Genomic DNA, 26,045 nt, shown 5'->3' with positions numbered 1-26,045 from the left:
TCTCCTAGTTCAGCCTAAGCTGCTCTGCTAAGCTACCATTATCTATCAGCCTAAGCTGCTAGACACCCTATACACTAATAAGGGATAACTGGGCCTGGTGCAAGGTGCAAGTACCCCTTGGTACTCACTACAAGCCAGTCCAGCCTCCTACACCCTCTTACTTGCTCATAGAGTTTTCAGATGCTCAGAGAGAAATTCGACTTAACCCAATTGATTAAAAAAGAAATCGAGTACATTAACAGTCCTGAGAATACAGTAAAAAAATTATGAGATTTTGGAATATATCCTGGACAAATATCAGCAAGAGTTACAAGAAATAAAGAGAATAAAATTGTTAAGGGATGAGAGGGATTACAGATATGGACGGGTGTATACCTATGCTAGGAAGTTTGATGGAACAGTGGGGAGAGATGAGAAGAAAAGTATTAATAGAGAGAAAAATATCACTTTCAGTGAAGCCTCAAGCACTGGTTTGAGTAGCAGTGACTCTGAGCTGGAGAGACTGGACACAACGGAATGTAATCCAGGGTTGATGTCATCTGCTTTTTTAAGGGAACTAAAAAGGATTCGCTGGTTACAGATTAAAACAGGAACAAGAGACCAGGAACGAGACAGATGGGAAGAAGAGGCCGTAGGGTTTGGAGATCCAGATCCTCCCGTAGGGAACAGGGGAAGAGAAGGAGTAAGGATGAGAGCTCAGATATTGAAAGAGACAGGGTCCAGGAAGTAGAAAAGTTGGTAGTGAATTTACTGAATACAGTATTCAAGAAATCTGAGATAAGTGTTCTTAACTTAGTTTTGCCCCAACAAATACATGGGATAATTTGGGTGCCAAGGTAGATGTAAATAAACTTACTAGACAGATGAAACTGAAGAAGGTTTTTATGACCAAACCAAAGAGTAAGGATCCAGTACGGATCAGTATTGAGGCTATCCAAATGTCTATTCAGGAATTGTCAGATATTGGGGTATTGATGAGTCTGGAGGAAGACAATGATTGCGATATTGAGGATATAGCTAAAGGACTGTGTATTTTTCCAACTTGAGTGTTCTAGTAGCTCGAAACCGAAATCTACATTTATTCCTTCCATGAAGGCTGACAATGTGGTGGATATGTTTAATCAATTGATTTTGACAGACAGGTACCATGTGAATACAAATGTAATCTCAATAAAGATTAACTTAAAGCATTGATGAAAGATCAATGTAGTGATAAATCTATCATCATTAGAGAAGCGGACGGGGCAGCATGGTTGTTTTGAATCACAGTGATTATCATCGTGAAGCGATATGACAATTGAGGAATCAGTATAATTATGATAAAGTTGATCAGTCTAAATTAGAACAATCTAAAGATGTTATTAAGAAAAAATGTATAATGTGTATGGATAAGCAATTGCCGGAGGTAGAGGAGTATATTTATAAATAGGTTGATAATGTTGAAACACCTAGGGCCAGATGTAGGTAGCCGTTTGCATGGTGCAAACTGCGAAAACCGCAGTTTGTGCATGCAAACAGCCTAACGCGATGCTCATTCCCAAATTGCGAGTCGGTACTGACTCGCAATTTGGGAATGCGACTCACAAATAGGAAGGGGTGTTCCCTTCCTATTTGCGACTCGCATCGCAATTCAGAATTGCTTTGTGACCGCGAATGCGATTGCAAAGCAACTCGCAGTTACCACCAGTGTCACACTGGTGGTAACTCATTCGCAAAAGGGAAGGGGTCCCCATGGGACCCCTTCCCCTTTGTGAATGTCAACAAAAATATTTTTTCAGAGCAGGCATTTTTTCAGAGCAGGCAGAGCAGGCAGTGGTCCTATGGACCACACTGCCTACTCTGAAAAAAAACAAAAACAAATGGTTTCGTTATTTTTTTCATTTTGCAACTCGTTTTCCTTTAAGGAAAATGGGCTGCAAAATGAAAAAAAAAACTGCTTTATTTCAAAAGCAGTCCCTTATTTCAAAAGCAGACTTCAGCAGGCCACCATCCCTGTGAGTGCAGGAACTCGCTATGGGGTCGCAAAATGCGACCCACCTCATGAATATTGATGAGGTAGGTCTTTGCGAGACACCGTTCTGCATCCGAGATTGCGACTCGGACAGACTCGCAATTTCCAAGTCGCAATCTCGGACCTACCTACATCTGGCCCTTCCTCTATATTTTCTACCAAAAGTACTAAAATGAGGCAGTATTACCCCAGGGAAAACAATAATATCTGGGATAAGGAGTCATATGGAACACATCTCTGAATATGTTGATATGCACTTGGCACCCTTTGTTAAAACTTTACCTTCCTATAGGAAGGACACCAAGGATTTCTTAAGATAAATCAGAGACATTGATTAGGAGAATGATTTTTATATGGCTATTATGGATGGTAATAGTCTTAATACCAGCATCCAACTAGAGAATGGTTTGGAGGCAATTAAATATGTTCTGTATACTAAATTGGCAGGTTTCTTGCAACACTCCAATATGATTTTAGACCTAGTGGAATTGGTTCTAGTTCATAATTTTTCCAGTATAGAAAGAATCTCTATCATCAGATCAGCGGGACAGCTATGGGTTCCGGGTTTGCTCCTTCTTATGCAAACCTGTTTATGGGGGTGTATGAGAGGGAGCATGCTTGGGGAACCAAGGACCAATCAGAGGAATATAAAGTATGCTGGGGTCACTATAATGACGATATTTTTCTAATTTGGAAAGGGAGTGAGTCTAGACTGAAGGATCTCCATACACACCTTAATAATAATCAGTTTAATATTACTTTAAGTTTGGAATATAAAAAGCAGATAATTTGCTTTTTGGATTTGGAATAGTATATAAATAGAGGGAAGCTGGAATCAAGACTTTATAGGAAAGCCACATCGGTAAATGATATTTTACATGATGATTCGGGTCATCTTAAGAAGCAAATAGACAATATACCATTTGGGGAGTTTCTACATGTCAAACATAACTGTAGTGAATATAGGGAATATGAAAAGATTGCAGATGAAATTTCGATGACATCTTTGAAAAAATGATATAATGTAGTAACTGTTAATAGAGCAAGAAAGAGGGCACAGAATATAAGTAGGGAGGAACTATTAAAAGACAGGATAAAGAGGAGAATGAGTGGTGATGATGTGTTGAGATTTATTACAATATAAAGTGAAAATATTAGCTGGGTCTATCAGACACTACAGAAACATTAGGGGGGTTTGAGTCAGGAATTAGATATTAGTAAAATCTTCCATCAACACCAGTGATTGTATAGAAGAAGGCACCTATGTTAAGGACGTTACTAAGTCCGAGTGACACAGTGAAGAATGACATTGAAACAGGAGAAGTTGCTGGGAGAGCTAGTGCCCTTCCAAATAGATCCTGCAAATGCAATCACTGAATATGTTGTAACCTTGTGTTGGATTGTACTAAGGAGTTTTTTGACAGTAGGAGGTGTAGGAAGTTTATAGTCACGTCATTTATGAATTGTAATACATGTAACTGTGTATACGCAATGACTTGTATGTGGTAAAATATATGTAGGCTCGACTGTTAGGAAACTTAAAACTCTTTGGATGGAACATTTAAGGGCAATTAAGAATCGTGACATCAAATATCCAGTGGCCATACATTTTCATGACAATCTTAAATATACTGAAATAGACAATCTACATGTTATGGATATAGAACATGTCACTTTAGATCATAAAAGAGGCGATCTAGAAAGAAAGATTTGAATGAGAGAAACTGTTTTGATTAATGAATTACAAACTGTACTATGTGGACTTAATATAGATAGGGAACTGCATGCTATGATGTAGTTTTTATGATAGGGAGGAATTTCTGAAGGAGGTTTACATTGGTGAAATTGCTTTAGAGAGCATAGTATTTCAAATTCTGCTCTTTGTGTGTTAATTTGGAGAAATTTACTATGAAGTATTAAATTAAGAGATGGTAGCACAAGATATCAGGTACACTATGGCCCTCATTATGACATTGGCGATAAATCCCACTTACCGCCATACCGACTGCCGCCAACATAAAGCCGCCACTGCGGATAATCGCCAACCATATTATGACACACACATACCAATCCGTCAATATACAGCCACACACATAAGTCCGCCATCCCAAAGGACAGTAATAAACTGGCGGTATCCAAACCCACACCGTTATGCCAACAGAACAACGCCCACAACATTGTGACCCACAAATCACGGCGGACATTCAATGGAGGTAAACCATTGGCGGTACATACCGCACGTTCAAAATACATACTCTCAAATAAAACAACACCACATTGGACAATTCAAACTACACACACCTGACACACATACAAACACCACAACCACACACCCACACCTCTATAAAAACACACCCCCACATTACCCACAACCCTTTACGAATACAATTAATTGCCAGCAGAGAGAGAAAGAAAGAGCACCCATACAACCAGAGCCACATACCACCATCATCTATACACCACACCTGCATATTACATAACACACCCCAGCACATCACACCCTCACCTAAACCACTCACACTACACTCATGGCACCACAACAACACCCCAAATTCTCTGAGGAGGAGCTGAGGGTCATGGTGGAGGAAATCCTCTGGGTAGAGCTTCAGCTATTTGGATCACAGTGGCAGCACATATCCATTGCTAGGAAAATATGGAGCTATGGTGGAGAATCGTGGACATGGTAAAGCCGGTGGGCAGCACCCCAGAACAAGGGATGATATCAGGAAGAGGTGGAACGACCTATGGGGGAAGGTTTGTTCGATTGCAGCTGGACACCAGCTCGCTGTACAGAGGACAGGCAGTGGACCCCCACCTCCTCCCCCACAACTAACAACATGGGAGGAGCAAGTCTTGGCAATCATGCATCCTGAGAGCCTGGCAGGAGTAGGAGGAGGACTGGACTCTGGTAAGTCAACTCTCTATTACTAACACCCCCCTATCTGCATGCAATCACATACCCCCAACCTCACCCTCACTCCTATCACTCCACCACCTCCCACACACCCCACCATCATAACCCACTCATCCCAGTGCCAAGCCCTGCATGCAACACCAATGCATGGACACCCCTAAGCGACCTGCATGGAAACCTATCACAACTGCATGCACACTAGAGACAACCACCTAACCCACCCAATAACAACTCACACAAGGCAAAGCTGCCAGGGCAATAACAACCATAGAGGGCAACACACCCATGCACAATATGTCACATGCAGAAACAATAACACTGCACTTACATCCCCACATGTAACCCAGCCCATGTCACCGGTGAAGAGGTGCCAGCAACATCCAGTCCCCCTACAGGAGAGGCCCACAGTGATGACAGCAGCTCTGGTCGTCTGTATCTGGATGACCAACCTGGCCCATCAGGGATCTCCGGACAGTCGGTTACCCAGGCACAGTCTCACACCACCACAGAGCCTCCCCCCTCAGGAAACACCAGCACAGCACCCACCCAGCGGGCCCATACCTCTGTTCCAAGGAAACATCAATCAGCAGTGTGTCCACCACTACAGGGACCCCAGGCCACTCCACAAACAAAGGACAATCAGGTACCTGGGGTTAGTGGTAGTGGGCACACGGTTCAGGGGACAGAGGCACAGGACAACAGGGAAGCTGGAAGGACAGCTGTGCGACAGGGGGAGGACAGGCCCAGGAAACCGACTCTCGAGGAGGCACTCACCGCGATCCTGGGAGCCTACCAACATTTCCAGGATACGCTGGGCCAGATACTGGACAAGTTGCAGGAGAACATGCAGCTGAAGGAGGGACAGTACCTGGGGATCAGGGAGGATTTGAAGGACATCAACACCACTCTGGTCTCCATTGCAGGGGTACTGGCAGACATGGGCAACACTATGAGGGAGGCAGTGGCACACCACCGGGCCCCTGAAACTAGCCACACTACTGAAGAGCCCTCACCTCCGCTACTGCTAGTGGATAGGAGGCCCCACCACAGGAGCAACAGGCCACCAGCACCCCTCCCCCCTGCAGAAGGAGAACCACCCCGCAAACGTTCCCTGCGATCCAGGCAGAAGCCAGAGACCCCCACCAGGAAATACGACTCTCCTGATTGTCAACCTTGTGTCCCACTCTGTCACCCTGTCCACCTTGAACTGCCATTGCTCCCCTTCCTATGCCCCGTTGGACAATGCACCTGTGATACAAATAAATTGGACTCTACCCTGGACTTTCCTCCAGCATCACCCCAGCCCATTACACTACTTCTTAGCACTTAAATAAACACCCTTTGAAAAAATACAAGTATGGAGTATGTCAAATGGTTTAAGTATGTATTAGTTTAACAAGGTTTAAACATTGCAATTCAACTGTACAGTAATGCTCACATAGGAAAGAGCTGTAGTTGGCTGCACTGAACACAGCAGGAGCAGTAGTGGGCACCAACATCCGCAAAAAGAGATGTCAAACGGTACAGTGAGTGGCAGGGCATAGAAGTAGGAATACACAGCCTGCCAGTGACAATGTCATACATCAAACTGTCAATGAAATGTGTTTCAACACTGTCTTACCTGTGTCTGTCTCATTGGAAGTATTGACGAATAATTGCACTTCTGTTGCTTTCATCCTCCTCCTCTGCCTCCTCATCTTCACTGTCTACAGGATCCACTGCTGCCACACGCCAATCTCCAGCCTCCTCCTCCTGCAGAAAAAGGCACCTGGTGAGGCAAGGCAAGGTTGTGCAACATACAGCATGCCACAATGATCTGGCAGACCTTCTTGGGTGAGTAGGAGGTAACGAGGCAACGAAACCTGGCCTTCAGGAGGCCAAAGGTCCTCTCTATAATTCTTTTTCTTCACCCATGTGCCTCATTGTAATGTTTATCTGCTATTGTCCTGGGATTCCTCACAGGGGTCAGTAGCCATGAGAGGTTGGGGTAACCAGAGTCACCTGCACATATCGAGGGACAACTGTTAGCCACACACTAACCCCTAGGGCCCACACCATACCCATACACCAACATCTACTGGGTTGGAACCAGGGCTCACCTATTACCCACACCCTGTGCCTCTGGAGTTGGGCCATTACATTTAGGATGCTGCTAATCCTCAGGATAAAGGCATCATGCGCAGACCCAGGATACTTAGCATTTACATGGGAGATGCAATGGTCCGCCAGACACACAATCTGTACATTCATCGAGTGAAAGCTCTTTGAATTTCTGAAGACCTGTTCATTTCGCCGGGGGGGAGGGACAAATGCAATATGTGTCCCATCAATAGCCTCAATAATGTTGGGGATATGTCCCATTGCATAGAAATCAGCTTTCACAGTGGCCAAATCCTTCACCTGGGGGAAAACGATGTAGCTGCACATGTGTTTAATCAGGGCAGACAACACTCTGGTCAGCACTATTGAGAACATTGGCTGAGACATTCCTGCTGCCATGCCCACTGTCACTTTTACTGCATCTGGTTATGTGTCTGGTGTTGGGGTTGGTGGTGTTGCGTGTGTGTGTCACTCTCTTTTTCCTCCCTCCCTCCCCTCTGTGCTAGGCGGCAGTACTCACTGTGGTTGTCTTCGCCGGTGTTGGTGTTCATAGTGGAACAGACGGTAGAAGAGCATGGGGAACACATGCAACTCGGGCCCCATGGCGGCGTGGCTGTTCCCTGAGTCTCCACAGGTGAGTCCTTTTACTTCTGTGCAGTGTTTCTGCCAGGCTCTTGATGTTGTTGGTACCGCTACGGCAAAAGGTGGCGAATTGGTGTCTCATAATACAGTGGGCAGAACATTGTCTTCCGCCTGGCTGTAGGCGGTTACCACAGTGGTGCCTGTTGATTTCGCCCTGGCTGTTGGTGTGTTAAAGTGGCTGTCTCTCTGAGCAGTTTCCGCCGTGGTCATAATTTCATATTTGTTACCGCCGGCCTGTTGGCAGTATTACCACCACTTTATCACCGATGCCAGGGTTGTAATGAGGGCCTAGATATGGTAAAAGAAGGTTCACGGGTGCGAGCCCGGAGGGTGGAAAGGTTGATAATTCACCATATTAAAAATTAATGTTGGTTCTTTTTTTTAATCAAATGCTGAACTTATTGTATTTTTTTTCAGGTCATTTTTAAAGACACAACTTAAGAATGCTGGCAGTAGAGATATTTGATGGAGGAGGGAACAGGTTCATTGAGTTTTGTTGGTTTAGCTTTACATGACCAAAGCTTTTTCTTTGATCAATTATTAGAGGGCATATGCAGGCCTCTGACAGAGGTGTGTCAGAATTTGGCTAATAAGAAGGGTACACTTAAAGTTGAAGTGTAGTGTATTTTATGCATTGAGGGCCTTAACATGGTGAGTAGAATAGAGAGATGATAGCACAGTGGTTAAGGTTTATCACGGGTAGTGAAAGCAGGTTTGTGTCTTCACACCTGGAGTGCAGTGTTAATGAGGATTTTTCCTTTTCATTTGCTCTTTTCATTTCTACTTATAAATGAGTTGTTAGTATTGAATTGTTCATACGTTTTGCTCCTGATATATCTAGGGATCTTGCCAATATTGATACTTGTAGGGAGAGAAAATTAGTTAATTTAATTTTACAGTTTACAGCGTTATAATTCTGGGGTTTTGTTTGGCAATCGGGTAGGGGGCGCATGGAGGTTTCATACAGGTGAGTTTAATTTCCACGAGCACTAAGGATATATATTAAATGAAAGCATGAGGTGTTCTATGCAGCAATATTGTGAAGAAGGCTACATGTTGGAACGTCGTATGACGGTCAGTAAATGAGGATGAAGCTGTGCGTATTGTTGATGTGATTGGCGAGACTTTCTCTAAATATTTCTCTATATGCTAATGTAATGTTAAAATGTTACATGTAAGGTCTCAAGAATTATTTTGTATTTACATTCTGTAGGATCCCATAGCATGGGGATTTTATGAACAAGGGGATTCTAAGAATTCAGATTGAGAAGCACAGACATCTGTTAATATTATATGACAAGGTGAGATGGTTAGCCATGCAACTGGGAGGGGGGCATATAGGGAACTATTGGAGTGTTGTAAGTAATTTACCATTTTCCTTTTTTTTAATTATGATTTGTGTAATAATGTATCCAGATTAACTTTCTATGATGTAACAATATTTAATTTCAGTTTATATATTTTTCGCATGTGTTTCAGACAAAATGTTGTATAATTTTAGTATGTGGTTTCACGCATAGGAGCATAACACACTATGAACTATATTTGCAGGTATCATATGTACGTATGTGGACAACTATACATTTGACCCGTGACGAGTTGGTATAGTAAATATATTTCATTTTCTATGGATAATAGTTAGTTCAAGGTATGTGTTTAGCATGAGAATAAGATGTAAATAAAACAGAGATCAAACTAGCTATGTCTGGCTTAGGGTTACTGCTCTGTGTGTGGTGACTGGGAATTCATCAATTTATCTTTGTACCCTGTAATATGGGGTGGTAAATAACCTTTAAAAAATTGGGAATATTTGTTTAAGTATGAAATAGTTTGTAATCATTTTTAATGAGTGATTGTCTATTTATGTTATATTTTCTGTTAAATGTGAAGTTATTTAATGTACTTCTTCATAATTTTGTACAGCCCTGAAGAAGTGTGGTGTGAGTGAAACACGTGTTGGCTGCATGTCCTGTATAAATAGATTTAACTAACAATTATAAAAGAAAGAATAAAGAAGGTGAACAATTGAAATTGCTTTTCCAGCGTATTAATGTATGTCTCAATAATGTAAACTTTTATGATAAATATATATATATATATATATATATATATATATAGAGAGAGAGAGAGAGAGAGAGAATGAGAGAGAGAGAGAGAATGCACGGTAAGATTTGTTTGCTTAATTAAAATGCTTTGCCCTTGGGAAGTAGCATGCCGAAAGCGGTCACTATTTGTGGATGACGGCAGTCTGCAGGGGAACCTACCCTGACTCGCTCTCTACTTCCCAAGGGGCCCCCCATGTACCAAGGGATGGGCGACCATTAGAGGTTTCTGACAATTAGTGAACTTCAATGTAAGTGACTATATGATTTGTTTGACATTTTTGCAAACTTTCGGTAATATAGACAGGAGAAGTCTTATTATGTATTGGTCCTGAAGAAGCGTCATAGGATCTTGTTAGACCACTGTACGCGAAACATGTTGACCATGTCCTAGGAGCCCGACGATAATCTCCTTAAGCTCCAGCACCATGCAGAAAGTGTTTGAGCATTATTCCTCATTTTACACTTTCGTTTTGTTTTTAATCTTGGTCCCGGTCTTATTCCATTGATTAATTAAATTGACTTGCTCCTATTAAGACTGGGAACCAATTTTAGCTTTCACTCTCCTGCCAGGATTAGCGCCTGACCGCAACACCAGGTCTTGTAGTGTCCGCTACCACGGCTGCTACCTAAAAGATCTCCAGCAAAGAGCCCCCTTACGGGGAGCCCGTCAGACATTGCAGCGCCGGTCTGACGAGGAGCTACCCGATGATGAAGCATGACATCCTCTCGGATGTGTGAGGGCTCTTGCTCCTGAACTTTAATGTTCCCCTAGTGATTATATTTTAGGGGGTGAAGGTATTTTCCACGCTGGATCTATCTTTAGCATACCATCAGATAGTGTTATATCTGTGTTATTGATGTGTTTTTACTTATGCTAAAGGGTGGCTACAGATACAAGAGAATGCCGTTTGGTTTAGTCTTGGCAACCCAGGACCAGATTTGAGAAGCCCCTAGCGCCACTTTGAGTCACATTTGCGTCATTTTCTTTTATGCTAATATGGCACTAAAGTATTTTTTCCACACAGCGTATTTACAAAGTGACGCAATGCATGCATCTGTGCCACATTATGGCTGTGCCAGGCATAATTTATGCAAGAGATGCGTTCCAGCACTAGGGGGCCAAAAAAAAAGGTACATTGAAATGTAACATCTTTTCTGTGAGTTTGAACACCTGCTCAGTGCCAAGACTGTGATGAAAAAGGAGGGAGGTCTTCACTTGTGTATATGAGCTTGTCGGTACAGTGGATAATTATGCAATGCGGCATAATAGCATAACTTCAGGAAATGTGCATAACGAGCTTTACACAATATTATTTAAATTGCCCAGTGTTGCACCTGCACAATGACAATTTCTCTCTTGCCTATTCAAGATGGTGCTTCAAAGCTCTCTTGTGAGTTGGGCAAATGTTGCAAAAATTGTTGTTCTCTGCATGGACAGCAGCATGAGCTGGAGGCTACACCAAGCATTGTGTGAGTTGTGGTGTTTTTGCATCAGCAGGACACAAATAAAACAAAGGAAGGGCTGAGGGACCTTGGTAGTTGGGAACACATTATATTGTTAGGCTGTAGGTAAGAGGTGCCAGGCATGGTTGGATAATAGGTGCCAATATTAGTCTAATTCTTTCCTAGACATGGGAGGTACCAGGTTAGTGAGTTTTTAATATTATACTGAAGAAATTATGTAGCAAAAATGTTGAGCACCAAGAAATCAACATGCTTATTATTTGAGATTTGCTGCTATCAATTAGTTTAATGTTTATAAAATGTTAAAATGCTTGTACAGTCGACCTTGTGCTCCACAAGCATCTTACCTAAATATTGACAATTGACTACTGGCATGTTTAGCATGCATAGGTAAGTATTGGTTTACTGAACTTATCTCCACTTATTTGCAACTTGACAATATCTATATCTTCAAGGGACGTAGATGTTCAGTTAAAAATAACAAACCCGTACTTCAGCAGCAACAAGGCAACTGATGGAATGCTTGAATGAGTGTCAGCCATTGGTAATCGTTCGGGCAGCAGTAAGTCCATTGCTTTTGACCCACCATGACATTCTAGATGGAGGTCCACCGCATGCAAATCAGTGATGGCGCTGCTCTCCATGGAAACAGGCCATCCCGAACTGCCAGGCATGCAGCTATCTAGACGGGAATGCAAGCAACCTGAGACCGGTTAGCCTCGTTAGTGGGGTGCAGCGTGAGTCCTAGGGCACAGTGAGTGCTGAACCCTGCCCTGGACATACCTATCGCACTTAGAGGTACATGTACAAGCCCTGTTCAGGCCTAATAGCCAGGCATTCCAAGAAGCCGGAACACAGCATCAGCCCCTTGTAAGGTGATGTGATACAATTAGATTCTTTTCATTTTACAAACCCAGAGTCATGGATAACCTTGGAAGAGTTTTGGCATAAAACTCCAAGCAGGGGGTGGCTTTCTTTAAGGGGGCGTTAAGTGGGTTGAGGGATTTCTGGGATATTAGTGGAAGGAAAAACAATAGGTTGAAAAATAAAAACAAATTATTGAATGCATTAAAATGACAAGACTTGAGGTATCTGCATGCTGTATGAAACAATCTACAGAAATCTGCCAGGGAGAATGACAGTAGCCTCCCTCAACAAAGTTCAGCTAACAATGATATCACCAATCAGAGGGTGTTATCCCTGCCTCATCCACTGCCAGAGGCTAGCAAAACTCCTTCATAGGTAAAGAAACCCTCAGATACAGTCTTTATTAGCAACAAGAACATGATCCATACTTACGGTAACATTACGAGGCACACAACAGGAGCTGGACCACCAGGTGGTTGTGATGAAAAAAGTCGGAGTCGCTAACAATGACATAATTAGGGGGGCGTGTTCAAGATGGCGACCGCATCGGACGCTCGTTAGCAAGCTCGGCACAGGGCCCGATCATTATCCTGTATTCTACTGATGCGGGGGTCCTGCAGATGGTGTGCGGACCTGTGAGCTCGTTCCACTCTTGCAGTGTCCTGGACTGTGGCAGTGGTGCAGTGTGTGGCGTCGCGGAACTTGAAATGGCCGATGCTGTGCAAACCGCTGGGGTGGTTAAAATGGTGCCTTGCTGCTAGAGTGCTGGGTGGTGCAGTTCTTGTCACGATTCACCCTGGGCTTACCGTCGAGGTTGGTGAGAGGTGGTGAACGGCCCCAGTTCCTGCAGGTCCTGCTTTGGCCGAGGTAGGGGCGACCCCTTCCGGTAGCCACGCTGCTGTTTGACAATAGTAAGCCACTACAGTCCATGCCCTCCAGAAGGAGTCCCAGAGGAAAAACCCCAAAAAGGGTAAAAAACCTCCAACAGGAACTCCCTGAAACAGAAGGACGACACAAGGACATTAGCACGGAAGATACTGGAGTTCAGGAATACTGGAGACGAAAGACAGGTCAAGAATAACTAGCTTCACAAGAGGAAACCAGCCGGAGCGTGACTACCACCACAGGAGTGTTGCAACGCAATGAGAAAGAAGCTAGATTCCCCTTATATACCGCTAGACAGGAAGTGAAAAACAGGAAGTAGAAATACCACCATCTTGGATTGGGGAAAAGTCATAATTAATGATAGAGAACATGCATCTAAAAAAGAGAAGTAATGCATGCAGGGAAGAGAGGATGTGAAAAGCATGCTGGGAAAGGGAAAAGCATGCATAAAAGGCAATCATGTGCATGCATTCAGCTTTTGCCTGTGTGACAGGTAAGTGAGGGAAAGGAGGGTTTGCTGGGGTGTCCCGAACATGTGTAAATTAAAAAGAGTGTATGCGCGCTGAATGCGCTATGCGCGGCAGCTTTGAGACCCAACTCGGAGTCTCTTCCCCTGCCGAGTCTGCCCTGGAAGCGGCAGACGAAGAAAGGGGGCGCAGCGAGTGCCGCGACCCCTGACTCGAGCCGCGGCTCCCCCAGCGGCCTGTTTGCGGGCCGCAGCGTCTCCAAAGTGCCGCGCAGCGGCGGCCCGTGCTAGCAGCCTCGGCGCCCCGAGGCCCCAGGTTTGTGAGGGAAAAGCCAGAAAAAGCGACGGACCAAAGAGGGGCATGAACTGAAGGGGCATCTTCCCAGGAACACTCACTCATAGGGTAACCTTTCCAATGAACAAGATACTGAAGGCGCCCATGGAAAAACTGAGAGTTACAGATTTCCTGGACCTCGTATTCGGGCACGTCATCAATCAGTAGAGGGGGAGGATAGGAAAATTGTCTGTGATAAGGTTCAGGAAGGTAAGGTTTAAGTTGTGAGACATGGAACACAGGATGAATCTTCCATGTCTGGGGTAAACGAAGACGCACAGAAACTGGATTAATCTTCAGGAGAATCAGGAATGGACCATAATAATGAGGCTAAAATTTGTTCTGGGTAAGTCGGAGAGGTAAAAATCGAGAGGAAAGCCAAACCTTATTGTGGACCTGATATTGTGGAGCCTCACAACGTCTTTTATCAGCCATTCTTTTCATGCGTGACTTAGTGGCCACAAGGTTGGAATGGATAACACGTTGTACACCCTGTAGCTGCCGAACATAGGACGAGATGGCCAGAAGATTGGAAATATCTTTTAGGGGCATTGGAAAGGCCTTAGGATGGACACCGTAAGATCCATAGAAAGGGGAGACTTTCGAGGCACTGTGTATTGAGTTGTTGTAGGAGAATTCTGCAAGTGGTAAATAGGTTGACTAATTACTCTGCGTAGCATTGCAGAAGCTGCGTAAATATTGTTCGAGGCCTTGATTTAGTCATTCTGTCTGTCCATTAGTTTGAGGATGGAACCCTGATGATAAGGCCACTTCTATCCCCAGGGTCTTACAGAATTGTTTCCAGAAGCGGGAGATATATTGAGGATCCCGATCCGAGATAATGACCTGAGGTAATCCATGAAGTCGAAAGATTTTTTGCGTAAAGATTTGGCTTAATTCCTTTGCCGTTGGTAACTTTCTTAATGCCGTGAAATGAGCCATTTTAGTGAAGGAGTCAACGGTTACCATAATTACTTGATTTCCCACTGAAGAGGGTAAAGAGCACATGAAATAAGTGGAGACAGTGTGCCATGGACCTGGGGGAACAGGTAATGGGCGAAGTAATCCTACTGGTTTAGTACGGGGCGTCTTGGCTTGAGCACATATAGGACAGGATGATACATAGTCTTCAGTATCCGCCTTGAGAGTTGGCCACCAGAAGGAGCGAAGCAGAAGCTCTTGGGTAGCTTTCATTCCGCGAAGACCTGCGATGGGGGAATCATGGCACATACGTAATGCTTCAGTCTGTACTAACTTAGTGGGTAAGAACAGGGTCTTATTATGGTAATAGTATCCTTGATCTATATGAAATTGCAGGCGCAACTTATTCAGCTCTGTAGTTCCTAGACGCGAATATTCGGACTTGACCTGATCTAGAAATGTCTGTACTAAACCAATGATCTTGTTACTTTCAAATAGGTTCTGTACAGGAGAATCGCTACACTCAGGGTAACGCCGAGACAAAGCATCCGCCAGGATATTCTGAGAACCAGGGATGTATGTGATATAAAAGTCATATTGACTGAAAAAGAAAGCCCATCGAGCCTGCCGGCTATTCTGACACTGAAAGTTTCTCAAGCATTGTAAGTTTCGGTGATCTGTCAGGGCTTCAAAAGGTTCTTTCGAGCCCATCAGGAAGTGTCTCCATTCCGTGCACGCGGTCTTCAAGGCGAGTAACTCTTGTTCTAACACTGAATAGTTCCGCTCTGAATTGGATAAGATGTGTAAAAGGTAGAATACAGGGTGCTCTAACTCATCATCGTCTTGTTTTTGCAGTAAAGCAGCCCCTATGGCTCTTTCGGAGGCATCTGCGACAACGATGAACTCTTTGCTGGTGTTTGGGTGCCGTAAAATGGGAGCTTGAATGAAGGCTTTCTTTAAGTCTTGAAAGGCTAACTCTGTGTCTTGTGTCCAACAAAAGCCCTTCTTTAGATTGTCTTTTTTAAGGGTTTGAGTAATGTAACTGGTTCTCTGGGCAAAGTCCGCTATAAATTGTCGATATAAATTGGCCAATCCCAAAAAACACTGAGTTTCTTTGATGGAAGAGGGAGACGGCCAATCCAGTATAGCTTGCACCTTATCTGAATCCATGGCGACTCCAGTTTGGTATCCCAGGTATTTTACCTCTGTTCGATCAAACTCGCACTTTTCTGTTTTGCAGAATAAATGGTGTTGTCTGAGTCTCTCTAAGACTTGGAGAACATGTTTAGAGTGTTGTTCCGGGTGGACAGAAAATATTAAAATGTCGTCTAGATAAAAAACCACTGTTTGCTGTAGAAGATCGGAAAAAATAGAGTCCATGAACCTTTGAAAAGTGGAAGGAGCATTGGTGAGTCCAAATGGCATTACTCGATATTCATAGTGACCGAAAGGTGTTCTGAAGGCGGTCTTCCACTCATCCCCTTCCTTTATCCTTAAAAGATGGTATGCTCCTCTGAGGTCCAGCTTGGTGAATCTCTTAGCCCCTCTGACAGCTTCCAAGATGTCCGTAATAAGAGGTATTGGGTACCGATCCTTAGTAGTGATTTTGTTTAATCCTCTAAAGTCAATACAGGGATGCAAGTCTTTCGTCTTCTTAGGCACAAAGAAGAGAGGAGCCCCTGCAGCTGAAGAGGAGGGAGCAATCAATCCACTCTGTATGTTCTCCTCTAGGTATTCCTTAAGGATCTGCTTCTCAGGTTCTGTTAGAGAGTACATTCGCCCAAAAGGAACCTGTAGGAAAGTACCATCTTGCCTGGCATGTTACCCCCATTTTTCACTGTATATATGTTGTTTTAGTTGTATGTGTCACTGGGACCCTGGTAACCCAGGGCCCCAGTGCTCATAAGTGTGCCTGAATGTGTTACCTGTGTAGTGACTAACTGTCTCACTGAGGCTCTGCTAATCAGAACCTCAGTGGTTATGCTCTCTCATTTCTTTCCAAATTGTCACTAACAGGCTAGTGACCATTTTTACCAATTTACATTGGCTTACTGGAACACCCTTATAATTCCCTAGTATATGGTACTGAGGTACCCAGGGTATTGGGGTTCCAGGAGATCCCTATGGGCTGCAGCATTTCTTTTGCCACCCATAGGGAGCTCTGACAATTCTTACACAGGCCTGCCACTGCAGCCTGAGTGAAATAACGTCCACGTTATTTCACAGCCATTTTACACTGCACTTAAGTAACTTATAAGTCACCTATATGTCTAACCTTTACCTGGTAAAGGTTAGGTGCAAAGTTACTTAGTGTGAGGGCACCCTGGCACTAGCCAAGGTGCCCCCACATTGTTCAGAGCCAATTCCCTGAACTTTGTGAGTGCGGGGACACCATTACACGCGTGCACTACATATAGGTCACTACCTATATGTAGCTGCACAATGGTAACTCCGAATATGGCCATGTAACATGTCTATGATCATGGAATTGCCCCCTCTATGCCATCCTGGCATAGTTGGCACAATCCCATGATCCCAGTGGTCTGTAGCACAGACCCTGGTACTGCCAAACTGCCCTTCCTGGGGTTTCACTGCAGCTGCTGCTGCTGCCAACCCCTCAGACAGGCATCTGCCCTCCTGGGGTCCAGCCAGGCCTGGCCCAGGATGGCAGAACAAAGAACTTCCTCTGAGAGAGGGTGTGACACCCTCTCCCTTTGGAAAAAGGTGTGAAGGCAGGGGAGGAGTAGCCTCCCCCAGCCTCTGGAAATGCTTTCTTGGGCACAGATGTGCCCAATTCTGCATAAGCCAGTCTACACCGGTTCAGGGACCCCTTAGCCCCTGCTCTGGCGCGAAACTGGACAAAGGAAAGGGGAGTGACTCCCCCAAAGGTGGGGAAGGGCCAGAGGAAGTCTGCCCAGCCTGTTGTGAGTATCCCGGCGGTCGAGACCCAACCGCCAGCACCGTCGTCACTGGTCAGGAGACCACCGCCGGAGTCATAGCCCAGGAGGGCCCAAGTATGGTCACTGGTCAGGAGACCACCGCCGGAGTCATCGCCCAGGAGGGCCCAAGTATCGTCACTGGTCAGGAGACCACCGCCGGAGTCATAGCCCAGGAGGGCCCAAGTATCGTCACTGGTCAGGAGACCACCGCCAGAGTCAGTGCCCTGGAGGGCAGCAGTATTGTCACTGGTCAGGAGACCACCGCCAGAGTCAGTGCCCTGGAGTGCAGCAGTATCGTCACTGGTCAGGAGACCACCGCCTGAGTCATAGCCAAGGAGGGCCCAAGTATCGTCACTGGTCAGGAGACCACCGCCGGAGTCATCGCCCAGGAGGGCCCAAGTATCGTCACTGGTCAGGAGACCACCGCCGGAGTCATAGCCCAGGAGGGCCCAAGTATCGTCACTGGTCAGGAGACCACCGCCGGAGTCATAGCCCAGGAGGGCCCAAGTATGGTCACTGGTCAGGAGACCACCGCCGGAGTCATCGCCCAGGAGGGCCCAAGTATCGTCACTGGTCAGGAGACCACCGCCGGAGTCATAGCCCAGGAGGGCCCAAGTATCGTCACTGGTCAGGAGACCACCGCCAGAGTCAGTGCCCTGGAGGGCAGCAGTATCGTCACTGGTCAGGAGACCACCGCCTGAGTCATAGCCAAGGAGGGCCCAAGTATCGTCACTGGTCAGGAGACCACCGCCGGAGTCATCGCCCAGGAGGGCCCAAGTATCGTCACTGGTCAGGAGACCACCGCCACCGCAGGAGTCATAGCCCAGGAGGGCCCAAGTATCGTCACTGGTCAGGAGACCACCGCCGGAGTCATAGCCCAGGAGGGCCCAAGTATCGTCACTGGTCATTAGACCCCTGCCGGAGTCAGTACCCAGGAGGGCCGCGGCTGTCACAGCCCTGGTGGGCTATGAGGGAACGTCATGCCACACACCAATGCCCAGTCTAGGGAACGTCATGCCACACACCAATGTCCGTACCAGAACCGCCATGGCAAAGCACCGCTGAACAGTCCAGAACCGCCATGGTGAAGACCGCTGAACAGGGCAAGCACCGCCATGGCAAAGCACCGCTGAACAGGGCAATGACAGCCATGGTGAAGACCGCTGAACAGGGCAATGACCGCCATGGTGAAGACCGCTGAACAGTCCAGAAACGCCATGGCAAAGCACCGCTGAACAGTCCCGAACCGCCATGGTGAAGACCGCTGAACAGGGCAAGCACCGCCATGGCAAAGCACCGCTGAACAGGGCAAGCACCGCCATGGTGAAGACTGCTGAACAGGGCAAGCACCGCCATGGTGAAGACCGCTGAACAGGGCATGCACCGGGTAAGAATGAATAGACCGCCACATCAAGCATCCTTATCCCATGTGCAGCTGGGACACTGACGGGACAGGAACTTTCACGGGGAGACTAATCCAGTCTGGGCACCATTCCCCCTCATGAGCCACTGGCGGATGTTATCTACTTGCGAAATTGAGGCTTTGAACTCCCCAGGATGGCACAGTGGGAAAGCCACCCACTGTAGAGACTTGAGAGACTGTGGCTTTGCACTCCCCAGGATGGCACAGTGGGCAAGCCACCCACTGTAGAGACTTGAGAGACTGTGGCTTTGCACTCCCCAGGATGGAACAGTGGGCAAGTCACCCACTGTAGAGACTTGAGAGACTGTGCCTTTGCACTCCCCAGGATGGCACAGTGGGCAAACCACCCACTGTAGAGACTTGAGAGACTGTGGCTTTGCACTCCCCAGGATGGCACAGTGGGCATGGAGCCCCGTCGTGGATCTGGCTTTGCAGTCATCCGGCTGAGGTGCCCCCTTTCCCTCCCCCCTGAGGTGCCTGTAGTATTTCTATCTGATGCCCCGGGAGTGTTCTCTCCGATTGTGGTCAGGTACCTTTTGTGGGCCTTGCCCATGCATTTTTAGACTAGTGGTGCACGGACATTGATATGTACATATCTGCACTACTTCTCGTACTGTATATATTTCTGCCAGATTTTCGTATATATCTGTATATTTTTGCAAAACTTTTTTATTGCAACATTACAATGTTTGAACGCATTTCGCTTTGTCTTTGCATTCTTCTGGGGGGATTGTGGGTTGTTACTGTGATGTTTGGAAATGCATTGGTGTGTATGTTGTAATATGCGAGGGTCGGGGTGTTTCGTAGGTGGCCCCCTAACTTTTGCCTCCACCCTCCCCCATGTCGTAGGTGCAGTACTCACCGTTGTCTTCGGCGCCTACGTAGATGGTGGTCGTAGAGGAGCAGAAAGACAAGCGCAGGGAGTATTTGTAGTTCCGGCTCCATGGAGTCCTCGTTCCTCGTGGGATGTGTTCAGGTGAGCGTTTTCCCTTTGCAGCAACTGTTTCCGCCGTGTTTTTATCCACGGTGAATCCGCCCCGGAAAAGGTGGCGGATTGGTGGGTTGTAATACTATGGGCGGTACATTGTCTTCCGCCTGTCTGTTGGCGGTGACCGCCGCGCTGCTTGTCTGTACCGCCGTGGAGGGCGGGGTGTTAAAGTGGCTGTCTTTGTTGGCGGTTTCCGCCAGGGTCATAATTCCCTTTTTTTGTCCGCTGGCCTGTTTGCGGTATTACCGCACCTTTAACACCGTCCGCCAGGGTTGTAATGACCCCCAAAGTCCCTTCCTTCGTCTGTTTTCTCGTTCACTAGATGATAAAGGCCCTCGAGCCGTATCGATTTGCATCGGCTCTTCCTCTGTAGCACACTTAGTTTCAGGATGAACTTCTTCGGTACGATGAGGGAAGGTGCGAGACGTCACTGAGTGTGATGGTAAACGACTCTTCTTTTTCTCCATTCTTCGCTCATTTAACCGATATTCTATTGTCAAAGTCTGATCCATCAACCCCTTAAGATTCTCTATTCTGGCAGAGTTCACCAGTTCATCCTTAACGTCCTCTCTGAGACCCCTGCGAAACAGAGTCACCAAGGTACGTTCCACCCAGGACGTCTCTGCTGCCAATTGTCTGAAACGAGTGATGTATTGTAATACATCCTGATTTCCTTGTTGGATATCGCAGAGAGCTTCTTCTGCTGAAGACTCGAGTCCAGGGCGCTCAAACATCTGTTTAAAGGTAGTGACAAAGTTGGAATAATTAGACAGGCTAGGGTCATTGCTTGTCACTAAAGGAGCTGCCCATGCTAAGGCTGGGCCAGATAGGGCGCTAATCAAATACCCCACCTTGGTCTTGTCTTGCACAAATTGTGAGGGGCGAAATGCGAAATAGACCGTCAGGGCATCCAGGAATTCTCTCAATTTGTTAGGATCCCCGGAGAAACGAGGTGTAGTGGCGGATACCGTGGGAACATCAGGGGTTCTAGAGGCAAAGGCTTGTCGGTAGACAGTGTTTTCAATACGTAGCTGTTGGAGTTCTTGAGCCTGTTGTTGTATAGTCATGAGCAGGGTCTGGCTTGTTAGTTCTGTATTCATCACTGGATTATCCATGGCTCCGGACTGCAACTGGAGTTTTTGGTGTTGCAATCTGTCACGATTCACCCTGGGCTTACCGTCGAGGTTGGTGAGAGGTGGTGAACGGCCCCGGTTCCTGCAGTTCCTGCTTTGGCCGAGGTAGGGGCGACCCCTTCCGGTAGCCACGGTGCTGTTTGACAATAGTAAGCCACTACAGTCCGTGCCCTCCAGAAGGAGTCCCAGAGGAAAAACCCCAAAAAGGGTAAAAAACCTCCAACAGGAACTCCCTGAAAAAGAAGGAGGACACAAGGACGTTAGGACGGAAGATACTGGAGTTCAGGAATACTGGAGACGAAAGACAGGTCAAGAATAACTGGCTTCACAAGAGGAAACCAGCAGGAGTGTTGCAACGCAATGAGAAAGAAGCTAGATTCCCTTTATATACCCCTAGACAGGAAGTGAAAAACAGGAAGTAGAAATACCACCATCTTGGATTGGGGAAAAGTCATGATGAATGATAGAGAACATGCATCTAAAAAAGAGAAGTAATGCATGCAGGGAAGAGAGGATGTAAACAGCATGCTGGGAAAGCATGCATAAAAGGCAATCATGTGCATGCATTCGGCTTTTGCCTGTCTGACCGGTAAGTGAGGGCAAGGAGGGTTTACCGGGGTGTCCCGAACATGTGTAAATTAAAAAGAGTGTATGCGTGCTGAATGCGATATGCGCGGCAGGTTTGAGACCCAACTCGGAGTATCTTCCCCTGCGCGTCCGCCCTGGAAGTGGCGGAAGAAGAAAGGGGGAGCGGCGTGTGCCGCGACCTCTGACTCGAGCCGCGGCTTCCCCCGCGGCCTGTTTGCGGGCCGCAGCGTCTCCAAAGTGCTGCGCCGCTGCGGCCCGTGCTCGCGGCCGCGGCGCAACAGTTCTTGCCTGTGGGGCACCCAATAACATGGGCCTGCAAGGAATGGATGCGACATCTCAGACGATGAGGGAACAATGCCATCCAGCAAAACAGTAGGTTTGCTGACACGGAGGGGGCAATAAAGTGCGTGATACAGCTGTTACGCTAGCAACTAGCTGTGACCCTAGCTGGACATTAGTGAGTGGATCCCAGAAATAATGCTGACATGTGTGAGATAGGGATGGGACTACCAGTCAAGTTGCAAAGTACCAAGGCCTAACAGACTGCAGGAGGTCCTGAAATCCTACCGCGTATTTCTCGCACGATCCTTCAGGGTAGCATTGGCGCGTGAGAGACCACACCGGGCCAGCTGGATGCGCTGGTGCCGGCTACGGAAGTACATGTTGTTCCACCTAGTAGGGAGCACCTATTTGTTCGCCCTCTCTCCCTTGTTCAATCACGAGAGACATTGTAATGGCACACACAGAACACAGACCTACGCCCTAATAATCATTCGCTACCCACACAGCATTATGACACTTGGAGCTATATTGCACCACTGTTTGAGTGACTCGTTATTCTGTGAATGGCAAGACAGTACTGTTTATGTGGCGCCATTAAAGCCGAACCAACAACACGAGAGTACGCTCGTTGTCATAGATCCTTCCCTCGTCAAGTTATAGGGAATCCGCCGCATATCAAGACAACAGGGGACACCATGCAAACAGCTGATACTCATTCAACTGACTCTCCGACACAAATTGATCAGTTTCTTCACTTGGAATCCACGCCTAATAGCCACTCTGAGAAATTTGAAAACATTTTACATGCAATATTAGACACTAAGACCTCGCTGGAAGCTAAAATTAACTCAGTGTCTCTGGAGGTGAACTTGTTAAGAGCAGATCATGGAAAGTTAGCAGAAAGGGTTACTCAAACCGAATCAATCACGTTAACTATATCACCGACCATTCAATCAATGCAAACGCAAATAACGTCCATGCAAGAAGAATTATCTACACTTCACCATAGAGCTGAAGATGCAGAGGGCCTTTCACGGCGTAACAATATCCATTTTATTGGTTTCCCTGAACGCTCAGAACGTCCCAGTGCTGAACTGGATTCCTTGACACCAGCGCTTTTTCAAGACCCACTAGTTCCGGCGGTGTGGGGTGGAGACTTCAACTGCATCCTGGACACCCCAACTGTACCCCTCTCACCCCCCACTATCAACTGCCATCAATAACCGCATTGCCCACCACTTTTGGAATTGGAGTACACATATGGGGCTTGGCGATATATGTTGCATGGGTCACCCGCACGACCCAGAATACCCGTTTTACTCCCCTATATATGGCCTCCATACTAGGATAGATATCCTATTTAGCACCACTAACAACAGACCCCTCATAGATTGCTCAGAATACCTAGCAAAAACACATTTGGACCACAGCCCACTGACAGCGGTACTGAATTGTGGTTTAGACATGACATACAAGCCCATCTGGGGAGCGCTGCGATATACACTTGGCTAACCGATAACAATAGATCTGGTACCACTATGACCCCACTAATGAAAGTTGCACACACATGCTGGCACTGTTATTTACATTTCAAGGGACCTTACATCCCTTACTCGCCGGAGATCTCAGTATGGGAGGTTCCCGGAGTAAAACAGACCACACAAGCCCATGATCATGCCCACTGGATAGAAAAAAGAGCTACCCGCTTGGGACACTTCTTTTGGAGAGTACACTCAGATCCTTTCCCGAAATGATCACAAAATACGACACTACACCTGGACAATTTCTTACTTACTATACTATATTACAGATCTTGCGTAGCCTTTGGGGTACAGTGCCTACAGAACCACCCATATCTCACGCATTACACTCCATTTTATCAGCCAGGACCACTAAACGTGCTATCACCACCCTGTATACAGTATTGCACATGTGTGCAAGTAACCTTTTACAAACCGCACAAGAAAAGTGGAACACAGCGCTGCCACAACCACTGACCGCACCGGATTGGGACACAGCGGTACACTCAGTAAAGGAGAAATCCCGTAACGCCAGGTTCAGGTTCACCCTATTTAATGATATACATCACGCATATCTTGATCCTCAACGCATCCACTGCATGTACCCTACACATGAACAGGTTTGCCCGCGTTGTGCCTCCTCCTCAGCAGGTTTTCACCATATGGTGTGGGACTGTCCAGTGTTACAGACTACTTGGCATAAACTTACAGAGATTATATCGGAAATGACTACTCATCCTTTACCCAGGACACCGACCTCTTGCCTACTCACCATTCGCACAAAAAAGAAAGGGGATAAATACCTTCATAGGTTCATTGATTTAGCATTTGTGTTATTTAAACATAGGATTGCCATGTCATGGAAATCTCTGACTACCCCGACCATAACACAATGGTTAAAAGATTTGCTAATTTGGTCTAAAGCAGAAGCTCATCATCTCCGCTGGCTTTGAGCCTGTGGTATCCTTCACACAGGAGTGGAATGCTGGGACCCCCTGGTTCTGAACGTGGAGGCCAAAAATGATTTAAATCCACCCTGAGATATGTGATCCTCACTGATAAACGCATTACTACTCCACACTTGCATACCCAGTCAGATGCCAAAGGTGAATACTTAAACTGCAAATCCTCTCTTCCATTGGATACTCAAGGGAACACAATGCACTGCAACCATTCTGTCCCATTGTATCGTACACAAACACACGCAAGTATGGTCATGTTTTTCTTTTTTGGTTAAAAGCCTTAATGTTATATAAAACATTTTTGGAAAAATAGGGAAAACTCCATTAACATATGTTCAGAAAATATGCAATTTGCCATTTTCTGCAACAATGTTAATTTGAACAACGAAATATTATCTTGTACTGTATTACATACATTTTTGAAAATCAATAAACAAACGTGAAAAAAAACAATGACATAATTAGTGAGTTTAGTAAGGACATTGAAGATGGCAGTGCAAGGGATTCTACTTCTGACTTGAAACCATCTTCAGGAGTTTGAGGTCTCTTACAAGTCTCATCTTGCTTGGACCTGAAGCTTCAGATTTTTGTTCAGCTTAAATCCCAGGGATCTGATAGAGTTGATAATAGGATATGACTCGAGCTGGGGCTGTGCTCGTTTAGGACAGTGCGGCAGAGATATCAGCAGCAAGACCGGAGCACAACTGTCCCATGTTAGATGCTAGATGGAGATCAAGGTTGGTGTTAGGCATTTGAACAAGGAAGGCGATGCCTTTGGAGGACGAGACTTTCAAGTCCATCTTCATTGCATCTATTGTGTTATCATTTTAAAAAATGTGACCAACTCCGCATCTTTATTGAGACCATGCTTCGGGGTATGCAGACGCAGAATCCACATCCCTTATTTTTTTTCTATATTTTCTTTCTCTGCCTCTTCCTTTTTCTTTTTTTACACACGTGTTCAATAGCTTTCTTTCCTTTTATTTTATGAAGTGATCTGTTTAGGGATGTGTCAGATCCACTTTACAGTCCCTCTGTTGTAGTAATACATTACATATTGTGATGTCATTTATCAAGTTCATAGTTTTGGGTGTTACATTTGGCTCTCATAGAAGGCCATTGGAATGAGTATTGGATTCGGTATTTGGAAGGAGCATCCATGTGAATGATAAAATAAAAATTGTTTAAGAGAAGGCAGTGGTCCACGGGGCAACTGAATCTTCTCAGACAAAACAAAAAGGAACTTGTTTTTTTAAATGCATCCCATTTTCCTTTAAAGAAAACGTGTTTCACTTTTTAAAAAAAGACTGCTTTATTTAAAAGTAATCACATACATGGTGGTCTGTTGCCCTCAGTGGGCCACCATCCCTGTGGTGACATTGGTTCCTAATAGGTCATACCTCACTAACTTTCATGAGGCAGGTCAATTTGCAACCCACTAGGAGTCTCTAAATGAAACTCAATTCATTTTATACATTAGGAAGAGCACTTCATAATTGCC

The sequence above is a fragment of the Pleurodeles waltl genome, chromosome 1_2, assembly GCF_031143425.1.
Source record: "Pleurodeles waltl isolate 20211129_DDA chromosome 1_2, aPleWal1.hap1.20221129, whole genome shotgun sequence".
In the NCBI taxonomy this organism is placed as follows: Eukaryota; Metazoa; Chordata; class Amphibia; order Caudata; family Salamandridae; genus Pleurodeles; species Pleurodeles waltl.
Note: the sequence above shows the minus strand (reverse complement) of the source record.